This window comes from Solanum dulcamara, chromosome 11, assembly GCF_947179165.1.
Source record: "Solanum dulcamara chromosome 11, daSolDulc1.2, whole genome shotgun sequence".
Taxonomy (NCBI): Eukaryota; Viridiplantae; Streptophyta; class Magnoliopsida; order Solanales; family Solanaceae; genus Solanum; species Solanum dulcamara.
In genome coordinates, this window is record NC_077247.1 from 32,383,198 (window position 1) to 32,396,280 (window position 13,083).

Here is a 13,083-nt window from a genome sequence, read left to right on the forward strand (position 1 = left end):
TATTTTGTATCTGACTTTGATTTGACATGTGATCGTATGTTCGTGCCTGTTCATGTTTCTACACCCGTGGGTGAACCCTTAGTGGTGGATCAAGTATATCGATCCTGTCTTGTTTCCTTGGTCGGGTATGATACTTGGGTAGATATGATTATTCTGGGGATAGTAGACTTTGATGTGATATTAGGTATGAATTGACTTTCTCCCCATCGTGCTATTCTCGATTGTTATGCTAAAACTATTACCTTAGCGATACCTAGTGCCCCGAGGATTGAGTGGAAGGGTACTAGTGGCTCCTATCCCAGTAAGGTTATCTCATATATTCGTTCTCAGAGGTTGATTGATATTTGGCCTTTATTCGGGATACCAGTATTGATTCACCTCCTATAGAGACTGTTCCAGTGGTTAAGGAGTTTTCTGATGTATTTTCTACTGATCTTCCTGGTGTTCCTCTGGATAGGGACATTGATTTTTCTATTGACTTAGAGCTCGGCACTAAACCCATTTCTATTCCTCCATATCGCATGGATTCGGTTGAATTGAAGGAGTTGAAGGATCAATTGCAAGACTTGTTGAGTAAGGGGTTTATTCACCCTAGTGTATCTCCTTGGGGTGCACCAGTTCTTTTGTAAAGAAGAAAGATGGGACTATGAGGATGTGTATCGATTACAGGCAGTTGAACAAGGCAACTATTAAAAATAAGTATCATCTTCCCTGTATTGATGATTTATTTGATCAGCTACAAGAAGCGACATTGTTTTCCAAAATAGACTTGAGGTCCGGTTATCATCAGTTGAAGATTAGGGCATCAAATATCCCTAAGACAGCTTTTCGGACTCGTTATGGTCACTACGGGTTTTTGGTGATGTCATTTTGGTTGACCAATGCCCCCGCAGCATTCATGGAGTTGATGAACGGAGTATTTCGCCCGTACTTGGATTCTTTTATGATAGTATTCATTGATGACATCTTGGTGTATTCCAAGACTACCGCATATCATGTCCGCCATTTGAGATTAGTACTTCAGAAGTTGAGGGAAGAAATGTTGTATGCAAAGTTCTCCAAGTGTGAATTTTTGCTTGATTCTGTTACATTCTTAGGACACGTAGTGTCCAAAGAGGGGATTAGAGTGGATCCAGCTAAGATTAAGGCAGTTAGAGGTTGGACAAGGCCTACTTCTCCTACTGAGATTCGTAGTTTTATGGGGTTAGACAGTTATTACAGATGATTTGTGCAGGGCTTCTCTACTATTGCAGCTCCATTAACTAGACTAACTCAGAAGGCCATGGATTTTTATTGGTCTGACGAGTGTGAAGCGAGCTTCCAAAAGCTCAAGACTTTATTGACTTCAACTCCTATTTTGATGCTACCCGAGGAATGTATGGGATTTACTATATACTGTGATGCTTCCAGTGTTGGTTTAGGCAGTGTGTTTGTTACATCTCGCACCTTTGCGAATTCGGAAAGAGGAAAAAAATATTTTTGGCTTGCAAAGAATGAGGTTGTGAATTATTTTATTTATTTCAATTATTACCGATATGATGTTCATGAAAAAAAAATGGTGTGGAAATACGGAAGAAGACCAAGGGCAAAAAAATTGGAAATTTTGGAAACTAATTTTGTGAATTACTTGTAAGACTTATAGTTGGGCTTTAAAAAAAATAAGGAATAAGAGAAATTAGGGCCCAATACATGATATGGCCCAAGCCTTGAAAATTTAGTTTATTAATTATATTGGCCCATCATCTATTTAGTATATGTGTCTCTAGAAGTTTCAAGACTTCCAAAGAGAGCTAAGTCATCTTCCAAAGAGAAGAAGAGACCGATACTAGAGGAAGAAAAGGGGAAAAATTCGAAGTTTTTCAACTTTGATCCAAAAACCTTGTCTTCTTGAATTCTTATCAAGTTCGAGGCCCTCTTCAACGTGGTATAATTAATTGAGCGAGAAAGTTTCATTTGTGGCAAGTCAAAAATTGAAGAAAAGGTAAGAATTCTATCTTTTTATATGTTATGGAAGAAGTCTATGTATTGTAGCTAGTGGAATTAAGTGGAAATTATGTAATTATGATGTATGTGGGTGTGTGACCATGTGGGTGTGCAAGTGGGTGTGTGTGGTCATGTGGTGTGATGGTTGGGAGAAGAGGAATTGAACTTTATTTAGCTTGTTAGTGGTGTCGTTATGGCGATTATGGTGTAACTACAAGTTTAATGATTCGAGACGGCATTGAAATTGGTTCTAAGTTGTTATAGAGAATTATGTGATTTTAGTATAGTTTTTGTGTAATTATGGAAATAGAATTCTAGTATATGGATTATTGTTATTCTTAATGAATTTGGAAGGTGACAATGCAATTTGGTAGTTTCGTTACATTCGTAGAAGTTTTGGGTGGATTATGGTTTTGGTGGAATTCTTACATATTGTATGGCATAATGTTAACTTCTTTAGAATTATGATTACGTGGTCTTGAGCTAGTAAATGAATATGAAATGTTGATATTAGTTTGAAGGTGAGGTGGAATAGAACTTGTGGCCTTATGTGACAAAAGAGAAGAAGAAGAAAGATTTTTAGTGTAAATTGTGCTTTGTAGTAATTGTTGATATTATTTGTATGCTTGTGGGTGTTGTTGTTGATATTCTAGCCGAGTTAAATTCTCGGGAATGTTGAATTTATAGGGGAGGTGCTGCCCAAATTTTTGTAGGCAAGTAAAGGAAAAAAAAATTGAACTCTTAAAGGCTTATAATTTACAATTGGTAATTGTGACCATTTGTAGATTTTGGAAGAAACGGGATTTGAATTTGAGTGAGCGTAAGAAGCGGATAAGGTATGTAAAGCTCCTCTTTTTCTTGTTTTGGCATATCCTAAGTGTAGTAGGTTGTAATTTGAGTCTCGGGAAAAACTCTACTCATGAGAATCCAAGCTTAAATTTCCTAGAAATCCATTCAGTGAAATTGAATTAAAAATTCATGTATGTTGAAAAGAAACATGCAAATATCCGTAACTTCTACTTATATGACCGCATCATCCTACAACCTTGATAGATGACTCCGTAGAGCCAAATGTTTGAAATTTATGTACGCCACCTCGGCTTGGCCAAAGGTGGGCCCACTAGCTCCGAAATTCACCTAGTTGTCCTATCTAGTTTATTCTGATAAAACATAAAGGGATAACTTTTGCCCATGAGTTTTCCTACAAAAACTAAGAATAAAATAATAATATCCTGATCGTCCCCTTATGTTCTAATAACCGTTTTCGGACTGTAAACATAATTTCAGAAATGTTTGATATATATATGTGCTGCATTAGTTTCTCACTACTCCGCTCGTGCATATTACTATGATATCGTTCGCCGGAACCCGGGCCGTCTTTGTAATCGTGCGCCCTATAATATACTCGGTAGTATGATGTGTTACGGGTCCCGAGACCTCGCCATAGGGCCGGGTACCGTCTATGGTGACATGATGTGACATGGCATATGATATGTTCTGATGATATGACATGCTGTGATGATACGATATGTTTGGGGTTGGTACGGAGATTTGAAACCTTCTGGAGTATGATGTGTTGTGGCACCAGCGTCAGGGTGGTGACCACGTTCTTATGCATTATGCATGATTTTACTTGCATTATGTACATATATTTTCAGTACAGATTTTGATGTTCTGGTTTGGTATGTGCTCCGTGTACCCTCCCTTTCAGTTACGATTTATATTCCTTACATGTGTGCTTTACATATTCAGTACATATTTCGTACTGACCCCCTTTCTTCGGGGGCTGCGTTACATGTCCGCAGGTATAGACGTTCTGGATCCATCGGCGTAGGCTGCATACCTTTTTCTACTACAGAGTGCTCTATTGACTCGGAGCCGCATTTTGGTATATGCCTTTCTGATGTACACACTCTTATGTATTTGAATATTTGGGTATGGCGGGGCCCTGTCCCGTCATATGTTTTCGTTATGCTTTGGTAGAGGCATGTAGACATAGGTGTGGGTCATGGGTCGTGTATGTTCGTTCGCGTATGATTTGTATCTTAATGTGGCCCCTTTTGTTTTAACGGCCAAAATGGCCCATATGTTTGTATATATGTACGTATCCGGTGACGCGCCCTCTGTTGCCCCTTTTTGGTTTGATAAATTATTTTTCTGCATACGCGGCTACTGAAATTAAGGATAGCCTGCTATTCTGATTGAGACTAATATTAAATTGGAATTATTTTGTAATATGATGATTTGGTATGTAAGTTCGTTTGGGTGTCCTAATAGGGCACCAGTCGCGACCCACGGGGCTGGGTCGTGACAAAAGTGGTATCAGAGCGGTTTATCCTCTGAGTGTCTACAGGCCGTGTCTCGTAGAGTCCTGGTTATCGGTGTGTTGTGCACCACATCTATAAACAGGAGGCTGCAGGACATTTAGGGTGTTACTTTTCTTTGAATCTTAGATCGTGCGCGAGAGTTGTGCTATTAGGATGAATTCCTTTTCTAATCGGCTATTGTATTTTTTAGTGATGCCTCCAAAGAAGGCGATGGCGGCCCAGAAGGGCAAAGCAGTGGTCGGATGGACGAGTCGAAGGGCGAGAGCTACTCGAGCTCGTGCTCAGACTATGCCAGATGTTATGCCCCAGTCAGAAGGATCTGCTACACCACCACCGGAGGAGCCTGGAGCAGCTCCCCCATTAGCTCCAGAGGCTCCAGCGCCCGAGCCTCCAGCTCCTCAGCCTGGGGCGGAGGAGAGGGTGCTGAAGGAGGCTGTGCAGTTGCTGACGATGATAATAGTGGGTCAGGCTCGCGGACGTGGGCAGAGAGGTGATAATGATGACAGACGTGATAGTTTGAGGGTCTGCGATTTCCTGACATGTAATCCTCTAGAGTTTTTTGGCTCTAATCCCGAGGAGGACCCCCAGGATTTTATTTGGCAGATGCAGCGCTCATTGAGACTGGTCAGGGCTTCTGAGATCGAGTCTGTTGAATTAGCTTCACACAGGTTACGACATGTTGCGATTAACTGGTATGAGTCCTAGGAGCTGTCCAGGGGCGAGGGTGCTCCCCTAGCGGTATGGGATGAGTTTGCAGCTGCCTTCCTCAGCCACTTCTTACCCCCAGAGCTGCGGCGGGCGAGAGTTGATAGATTTTTACAGCTGAAGCAACGAGGCAGGAGTGTTCGAGAGTACAGCTTGGAGTTTGATTCTCTGGCCCGATATGCACCTACTATTGTAGCTGATATGGAGGACAGGATGCATCGGTACGTGATAGGGTTAGATCGTTATTTGGTTGATAGCTGTATGGCGATGGCATCTCAGGTCGGCATGGATATTGGCCGACTACAGGCCTATGCGCAGGGAATGGAGGACCGGCATAGGGGAGATTATTCTGGTAGAGATCGTGACAGGAGGCCGCCCAAGAGGTCTAGATTAGCGGGGTATTCTGGAGATTTCCGAGGTGGGCAGCCTCAGCAGTAGTCCGGTAGATATCTTCCTCTGTTAAACCGGAGTACGCAGTCCGCTGTTGGACGACTTGATAGTGCAGGGCCGTCTGGGGCCGGCCAAAGTTCCAGAGCATCAGGTCCACAGATGAGCAGAGGTTCTGGTCAGTCCAGGCCCCCTATGCCTCGGTGTTCTTATTGTGGGAGATCACATCCCGGGGAGTGCTACCGAGCTATAGGGGCCTGCTTTTCTTGTGGCCGTCAAGGCCATATCATGCGAGATTGTCCGTTGGCGAGTGGTGCAGCTGGCGCAGTTCAGCCGACAGGATCAGTTGCTGGTTCATCGTCTACCCCTCTAGCTGTACGTTCTGCGGGATGAGGTATGCCATCACTAGCGGGCCGTGGTCGAAGTCGTGGTGGGGTTTCTGATTCTAGCGGTCCTTCGAACCGCATATATGTATTGGCTAGCCGCCAGGATCAGGAGGCGTCGCCAAATATTGTCACAGGTACATTATTGGTTTTCTCTCAATCTGTATATGCATTGATTGATCCCGGATCTACTTTATCATATATCTCTCCGCTCGTTGCTAGTAAAATCGGAATAACTCCCGAACCTATACAGCCATTTGAGGTAGCTACACCAGTTGGGGATTTTATTATAGCTAGGCAGACATATAAGGATTGTTCTGTGATTATATGTGATCGTTGTACTAAAGCTGATTTGGTGGAATTAGATATGATCGAATTTGATGTTATTATGGGGATGGACTGGTTAGCTTCCTTTTATGCTAATGTCGACTGCCGGAAAAAGGTAGTTCGGTTTCAATTTCCAAGAGAACCAGTGGTAGAATGGGCAGGAAGTACAGCATCACCGAGGGGTAAGTTTATTTCATACCTCAAGGCTAAAAAGATGATTCAAAAAGGCTATATTTATCATTTGGTTCGGGTATATGATACTAAGGCCGAGACACCTGTTCTCCCATCAGTTTCGGTAGTCAATGAATTCCCAGATGTATTTCCAGAAGAGCTTCCAGGCCTTCCTCCTGAACGGGAGGTAGAGTTTATGATAGATTTGCTGTCGGATACTCAACCTATATCCATCCCTCCGTATAGAATGGCGCCGAGGGAATTAAAAGAATTGAAAGAGCAACTGAAAGACTTATTAGACAAAGGCTTCATTAGGCCCAGCACATCGCCCTGGGAAGCGCCGGTATTATTTGTAAGGAAGAAAGATGGGTCACTACGGATGTGTATTGACTACAGACAATTAAATAAGGTGACCATAAAAAATAAATACCCCCTCCCCCGGATTGACGATTTATTTGATCAGTTGCAGGGTTCCAAATATTTTTCAAAGATTAATTTACGTTCGGGCTACCATCAGGTACGGATACGAGAGGCAGATATTCCAAAGACTGCTTTCAGAACCCGATACGGGCATTATGAATTTAGGGTGATGTCTTTTGGGCTAACTAATGCTCCAGCGGTGTTTATGGACTTGATGAATCAGGTATTTTGGTCGTACCTTGATATGTTCGTGATTGTATTTATTGATGATATTTTAGTTTACTCATGATCAGCAGAAGCACATTCCGATCATCTGAGAACAGTACTCAGCATACTTTGACAATAAAAATTATATGCTAAATTCTCTAAATGTGAATTCTGGTTAACCTCCGTGGCATTCCTAGGGCATATTGTTGGAGTAGATGGCATTCGGGTCGATACATAAAAGATTGAGGCTGTACAAAATTGGTCCAGGCCTACCACACCAACAGAGGTACGCAGCTTTCTGGGGTTAGCTGGGTATTACAGAAGATTTGTAGAAAATTTTGCTTCTATTGCGACACCCTTAACAAAGCTAACTCAAAAGGCAGCAAAATTTCATTGGACTGATGCTTGTGAATGCAGTTTTCGATTGCTGAAGGAAAAGTTGATTACAGCTCCAGTTTTAGCTCTTCCAGAGGGGTCAGAGGGGTATGTCATTTATTGTGATGCTTCGGGTATTGGGATAGGTTGCGTGTTAATGCAGCACGGTCGAGTCATAGCTTATGCTTCCCGACAGCTTAGACCGCACGAGAGAAATTATCCCACTCATGATTTAGAATTAGCCGCGGTGATTCATGCCTTGAAGATGTGGCAGCATTATTTATATGGGGTCCACGTTGATATTTATACGGACCACAAAAGCCTCCAATATATTTTTAAGCAAAAAGAGCTAAATTTGCGGCAGAGAAGATGGCTTGAATTATTGAAAGATTATGATGTCGATATTTTGTATCATCCGGGGAAAGCCAATGTGGTAGCTGATGTACTTAGCCGCAAGTCCATGAGAAGTTTAACCGACGTGCCACCAGAAAAGAAAGAATTGGTTCATGAGATTCATCAGTTAGCCAGCCTTGGAGTTCGTTTGGCCGATTCTGGAGATACCGGGATTTCTATTCGAGATGTTGCTGAATCATCACTTATGGAAGAGGTAAAACGACGGCAGTTCGAGGATTCCAATTTGTTACAGTACAAAAATGTGGCTTTTAACAAAGAAAGGACTCAGTTCAAAATTTCGTCTGATGGGGTATTATTATGTGAAGGCAGGATATGTGTACCTGACATTGCAGGGTTGCGGCAACAAATTATGGGCGAGGCACATAATGCCCGATATTCTATTTATCTTAGATCCACAAAAATGTATCATGATCTCAAATGTTTATATTGGTGGGACGGGATGAAAAGAGACATAGCAGAGTTTGTTGGTCAGTGTTCTAACTGTCAGCAAGTCAAGATCGAGCATCAAAAGCCCGCTGGATTACTACAGCAAATGGAAATTCCCGCTTGGAAGTGGGAAAGAATTAATATGGATTTTATTACAGGATTACCACGCACTCTACGCAGGTATGATTCTATTTGGGTTATTGTTGACAGATTAACAAAATCAGCCCATTTTCTTCCTGTCAGGACTACGTATTCAGCTGGGGATTATGCTAGATTATATATTAAGGAGATAGTAAGGCTCCATGGAGTTCCTGTATCTATTATAACCGACAGAGGTGCCCAATTTACGGCTAACTTCTGGAGATCCTTCCAGGAAGGATTAGGGACTCAGGTGAGTCTTAGCACCACATTTCATCCTCAATCCGATGGATAGGCCGAGCGCACTATTCAGACGCTGGAAGATATGTTGCGGGCCTGTGTAATTGATTTCAAAGGTAGCTGGGATGATCATTTGCCACTTATTGAATTTGCTTATAATAATAACTACCATTCCATCATTCAGATGGCGCCGTATGAAGCCCTATATGGTAGGAAGTGCAGATCCCCAATTGGTTGGTTTGATGTGGGCGAGACTAAATTAATTGGGCCAGATGTGGTACAGCAAGCAGTTGATAAAGTAAAGCTTATTCGGGAGCGATTATTGGCTACCCAGAGTCGACAAAAATCATATGCAGATAAGCGACGTCGACCACTAGAGTTTCAGATTGGCGATTGGGTATTTCTGAAGGTGTCGCCCATGAAAGGTGTGATGAGGTTCGGCAAAAAGGGTAAGCTTAGTCCGCGGTATATCGGACCTTATCAGATTACCCGGAGGATAGGCGAAGTCGCCTATGAGCTAGACTTACCGTCCGATCTGGAGGCAGTGCACCCGGTATTTCATGTATCTATGCTTCGTAAATGTGTTGGTGATCCTTCCAGAATATTTCCTATAGAAGATGTACAGATAACGGAGGAGCTATCTTACGAAGAACATCCCGTAGCCATTTTAGATCGGCAGGTGAGAAGATTGCGCACCAAGGATGTACCCTCTGTCAAGGTTCTGTGGCGGAACAATAACCGAGAGGAAATGACCTGGGAGGCTGAAAGCGAGATGAAGAAGAAATATCCGTACCTGTTTCCTATGCCGTCAGGTAACTTAAATTTCTTAATTAATTACATTAATTAGTAATTAATTATGTGTGCCGCCCATATAAAGAATCCAACCCATAAGGCTAATTTAACATTCGGGGACGAATGTTCTAAAGGAGGGGAGGATGTTACATCTCGCACCTTTGCGCATTCGGAAAGAGGAAAAAAATATTTTTGGCTTGCAAAGAATGAGGTTGTGAATTATTTTATTTATTTCAATTATTACCGGTATGATGTTCATGAAAAAAAAATGGTGTGGAAATACGGAAGAAGACCGAGGGCAAAAAAATTGGAAATTTTGGAAACTAATTTTGTGAATTACTTGTAAGACTTATAGTTGGGCTTTAAAAAAAATAAGGAATAAGAGAAATTAGGTCCCAATACATGATATGGCCCAAGCCTTGAAAATTTAGTTCATTAATTATATTGGCCCATCATCTATTTAGTATATGTGTCTCTAGAAGTTTCAAGACTTCCAAAGAGAGCTAAGTCATCTTCCAAAGAGAAGAAGAGACCGATACTAGAGGAAGAAAAGGGGAAAAATTCCAAGTTTTTCAACTTTGATCCAAAAACCTTGTCTTCTTGAATTCTTGTCAAGTTCGAGGCCCTCTTCAACGTGGTATAATTAATTGAGCGAGAAAGTTTCATTTGTGGCAAGTCAAAAATTGAAGAAAAGGTAAGAATTCTATCTTTTTATATGTTATGGAAGAAGTCTATGTGTTGTAGCTAGTGGAATTAAGTGGAAATTATATAATTATGATGTATGTGGGTGTGTGACCATGTGGGTGTGCAAGTGGGTGTGTGTGGTCATGTGGTGTGATGGTTGGGAGAAGAGGAATTGAACTTTATTTAGCTTGTTAGTGGTGTCGTTATGGCGATTATGGTGTAACTACAAGTTTAATGATTCGAGACGGCATTGAAATTGGTTCTAAGTTGTTATAGAGAATTATGTGATTTTAGTATAGTTTTTGTGTAATTATGGAAATAGAATTCTAGTATATGGATTATTGTTATTCTTAATGAATTTGGAAGGAGACAATGCAATTTGGTAGTTTCGTTACATTCGTAGAAGTTTTGGGTGGATTATGGTTTTGGTGGAATTCTTACATATTGTATGACATAATGTTAACTTCTTTAGAATTATGATTACGTGGTCTTGAGCTAGTAAATGAATATGAAATGTTGATATTAATTTGAAGGTGAGGTGGAATAGAACTTGTGGCCTTATGTGACAAAAGAGAAGAAGAAGAAAGATTTTTAGTGTAAATTGTGTTGTGTAGTAATTGTTGATATTGTTGGTATGCTTGTGGGTGTTGTTGTTGATATTCTAGCCGAGTTAAATTCTCGGGGATGTTGAATTTATAGGGGAGGTGCTACCCAAATTTTTGTAGGCAAGTAAAGGAAAAAAAAATTGAACTCTTAAAGGCTTATAATTTACAATTGGTAATTGTGACCATTTGTAGATTTTGGAAGAAACGGGATTTGAATTTGAGTGAGCGTAAGAAGCGGATAAGGTATGTAAAGCTCCTCTTTTTCTTGTTTTGGCATATCCTAAGTGTAGTAGGTTGTAATTTGAGTCTCGGGAAAAACTCTACTCATGAGAATCCAAGCTTAAATTTCCTAGAAATCCATTCAGTGAAATTGAATTAAAAATTCATGTATGTTGAAAAGAAACATGCAAATATCCGTAACTTCTACTTATATGACCGCATCATCCTACAACCTTGATAGATGACTCCGTAGAGCCAAATGTTTGAAATTTATGTACGCCACCTCGGCTTGGCCAAAGGTGGGCCCACTAGCTCCGAAATTCACCTAGTTGTCCTATCTAGTTTATTCTGATAAAACATAAAGGGATAACTTTTGCCCATGAGTTTTCCTACAAAAACTAAGAATAAAATAATAATATCCTGATCGTCCCCTTATGTTCTAATAACCGTTTTCGGACTGTAAACATAATTTCAGAAATGTTTGATATATATATGTGCTGCATTAGTTTCTCACTACTCCGCTCGTGCATATTACTATGATATCGTTCGCCGGAACCCGGGCCGTCTTTGTAATCGTGCGCCCTATAATATACTCGGTAGTATGATGTGTTACGGGTCCCGAGACCTCGCCATAGGGCCGGGTACCGTCTATGGTGACATGATGTGACATGGCATATGATATGTTCTGATGATATGACATGCTGTGATGATACGATATGTTTGGGGTTGGTACGGAGATTTGAAACCTTCTGGAGTATGATGTGTTGTGGCACCAGCGTCAGGGTGGTGACCACGTTCTTATGCATTATGCATGATTTTACTTGCATTATGTACATATATTTTCAGTACAGATTTTGATGTTCTGGTTTGGTATGTGCTCCGTGTACCCTCCCTTTCAGTTACGATTTATATTCCTTACATGTGTGATTTACATATTCAGTACATATTTCGTACTGACCCCCTTTCTTCGGGGGTTGCGTTACATGCCCGCAGGTATAGACGTTCTGGATCCATCGGCGTAGGCTGCATACCTTCTTCTACTACAGAGTGCTCTATTGACTCGGAGCCATATTTTGGTATATGCCTTTGTGATGTACACACTCTTATGTATTTGAATATTTGGGTATGGCGGGGCCCTGTCCCGTCATATGTTTTCGTTATGCTTTGGTAGAGGCCTGTAGACATAGGTGTGGGTCATGGGTCATGTATGTTCGTTCGCGTATGATTTGTATCTTAATGTGACCCCTTTTGTTATAATAGCCAAAACGGCCCATATGTTTGTATATATGTACGTATCCAGTGACGCGCCCTCCGTTGCCCCTTTTTGGTTTGATAAATTATTTTTCTGCATACGCGGCTACTGAAATTAAGGATAGCCTGCTATTCTGATTGAGACTAATATTAAATTGGAATTATTTTGTAATATGATGATTTGGTATGTAAGTTCATTTGGGTGTCCTAATAGGGCACCAGTCGCGGCCCACGGGGCTGGATCGTGACAGTGTTAATGCAGAAGGGGAAAGTGGTTGCCTATGCCTCGAGATAGTTGAATGCCCATGAGAAAACTATCCTACTCATTATTTGGAGTTAGCAGCTATGGTTTTCATGCTTAAGTTATGGCGTCATTACTTATACGGTGTGCATTGCGAGGTCTTCATCGATCATAGGAGACTTCAGTATATATTTAGTCAGAGGGATCTGAACTTGCGGCAACGTAGATGGCTTGAGTTGCTGAAGGACTATGACATGACTATGTTGTATCACCCAGGAAAAGCCAATGTGGTGGCAGATGCCTTGAGTAGGAAGTCCTCTAGTATGGGGAGTCTTGTCGCGATCCGAGTTGAGAAGCGACCATTGTCTAGAGATGTTCAGAGGTTGGCTAATAGCCTTGTCCAGTTGTATATTTTAGAGAATGGTGGTGTTCTTGCCTTTATGGAGGCACGTTCTTCCTTGGTTGAGTAGATTCGGGATAGACAGTTTGAAGATGAGAAGTTATGTATCATTCGATACAAGGTGTTAAGAGGTGAAGCTAAGGAGGCGGTACTTGATTCGGAAGGAGTATTGAGGATTGGCGGCAGAATCTGTGTGCCTAAAGTGGGTGACCTGACTAGACTTATTTTGGAAGAGGCTCATTGTTCAAGGTATTTCATCCATCCGGGAGTAGCCAAGATGTATCATGATCTGGGCCAGCACTATTGGTGGTATGGGATGAAGAAGGATATTGCAGAGTTCGTGTCCAAGTGTTTGACTTGCCAGCAGGTAAAGTGTGAGCACCAGCGG

The 13,083-nt window shown here is 41.5% G+C and overlaps 2 long non-coding RNA genes across 2 annotated transcripts; both read left to right on the plus strand.

The window, feature by feature from the left end:
- Window positions 1-1,740: 1,740 nt before the first annotated feature.
- On the plus strand, window positions 1,741-4,035 carry LOC129874013 (uncharacterized). Its single transcript, XR_008762822.1, has 3 exons — window positions 1,741-1,981; window positions 2,769-2,819; window positions 3,789-4,035. It is a non-coding gene; the product is annotated as an uncharacterized LOC129874013 (long non-coding RNA).
- A 5,665-nt stretch (window positions 4,036-9,700) lies between these two features.
- On the plus strand, window positions 9,701-11,878 carry LOC129873998 (uncharacterized). Its single transcript, XR_008762821.1, has 3 exons — window positions 9,701-9,989; window positions 10,777-10,827; window positions 11,797-11,878. It is a non-coding gene; the product is annotated as an uncharacterized LOC129873998 (long non-coding RNA).
- The last annotated feature ends 1,205 nt before the right edge of the window (window positions 11,879-13,083 follow it).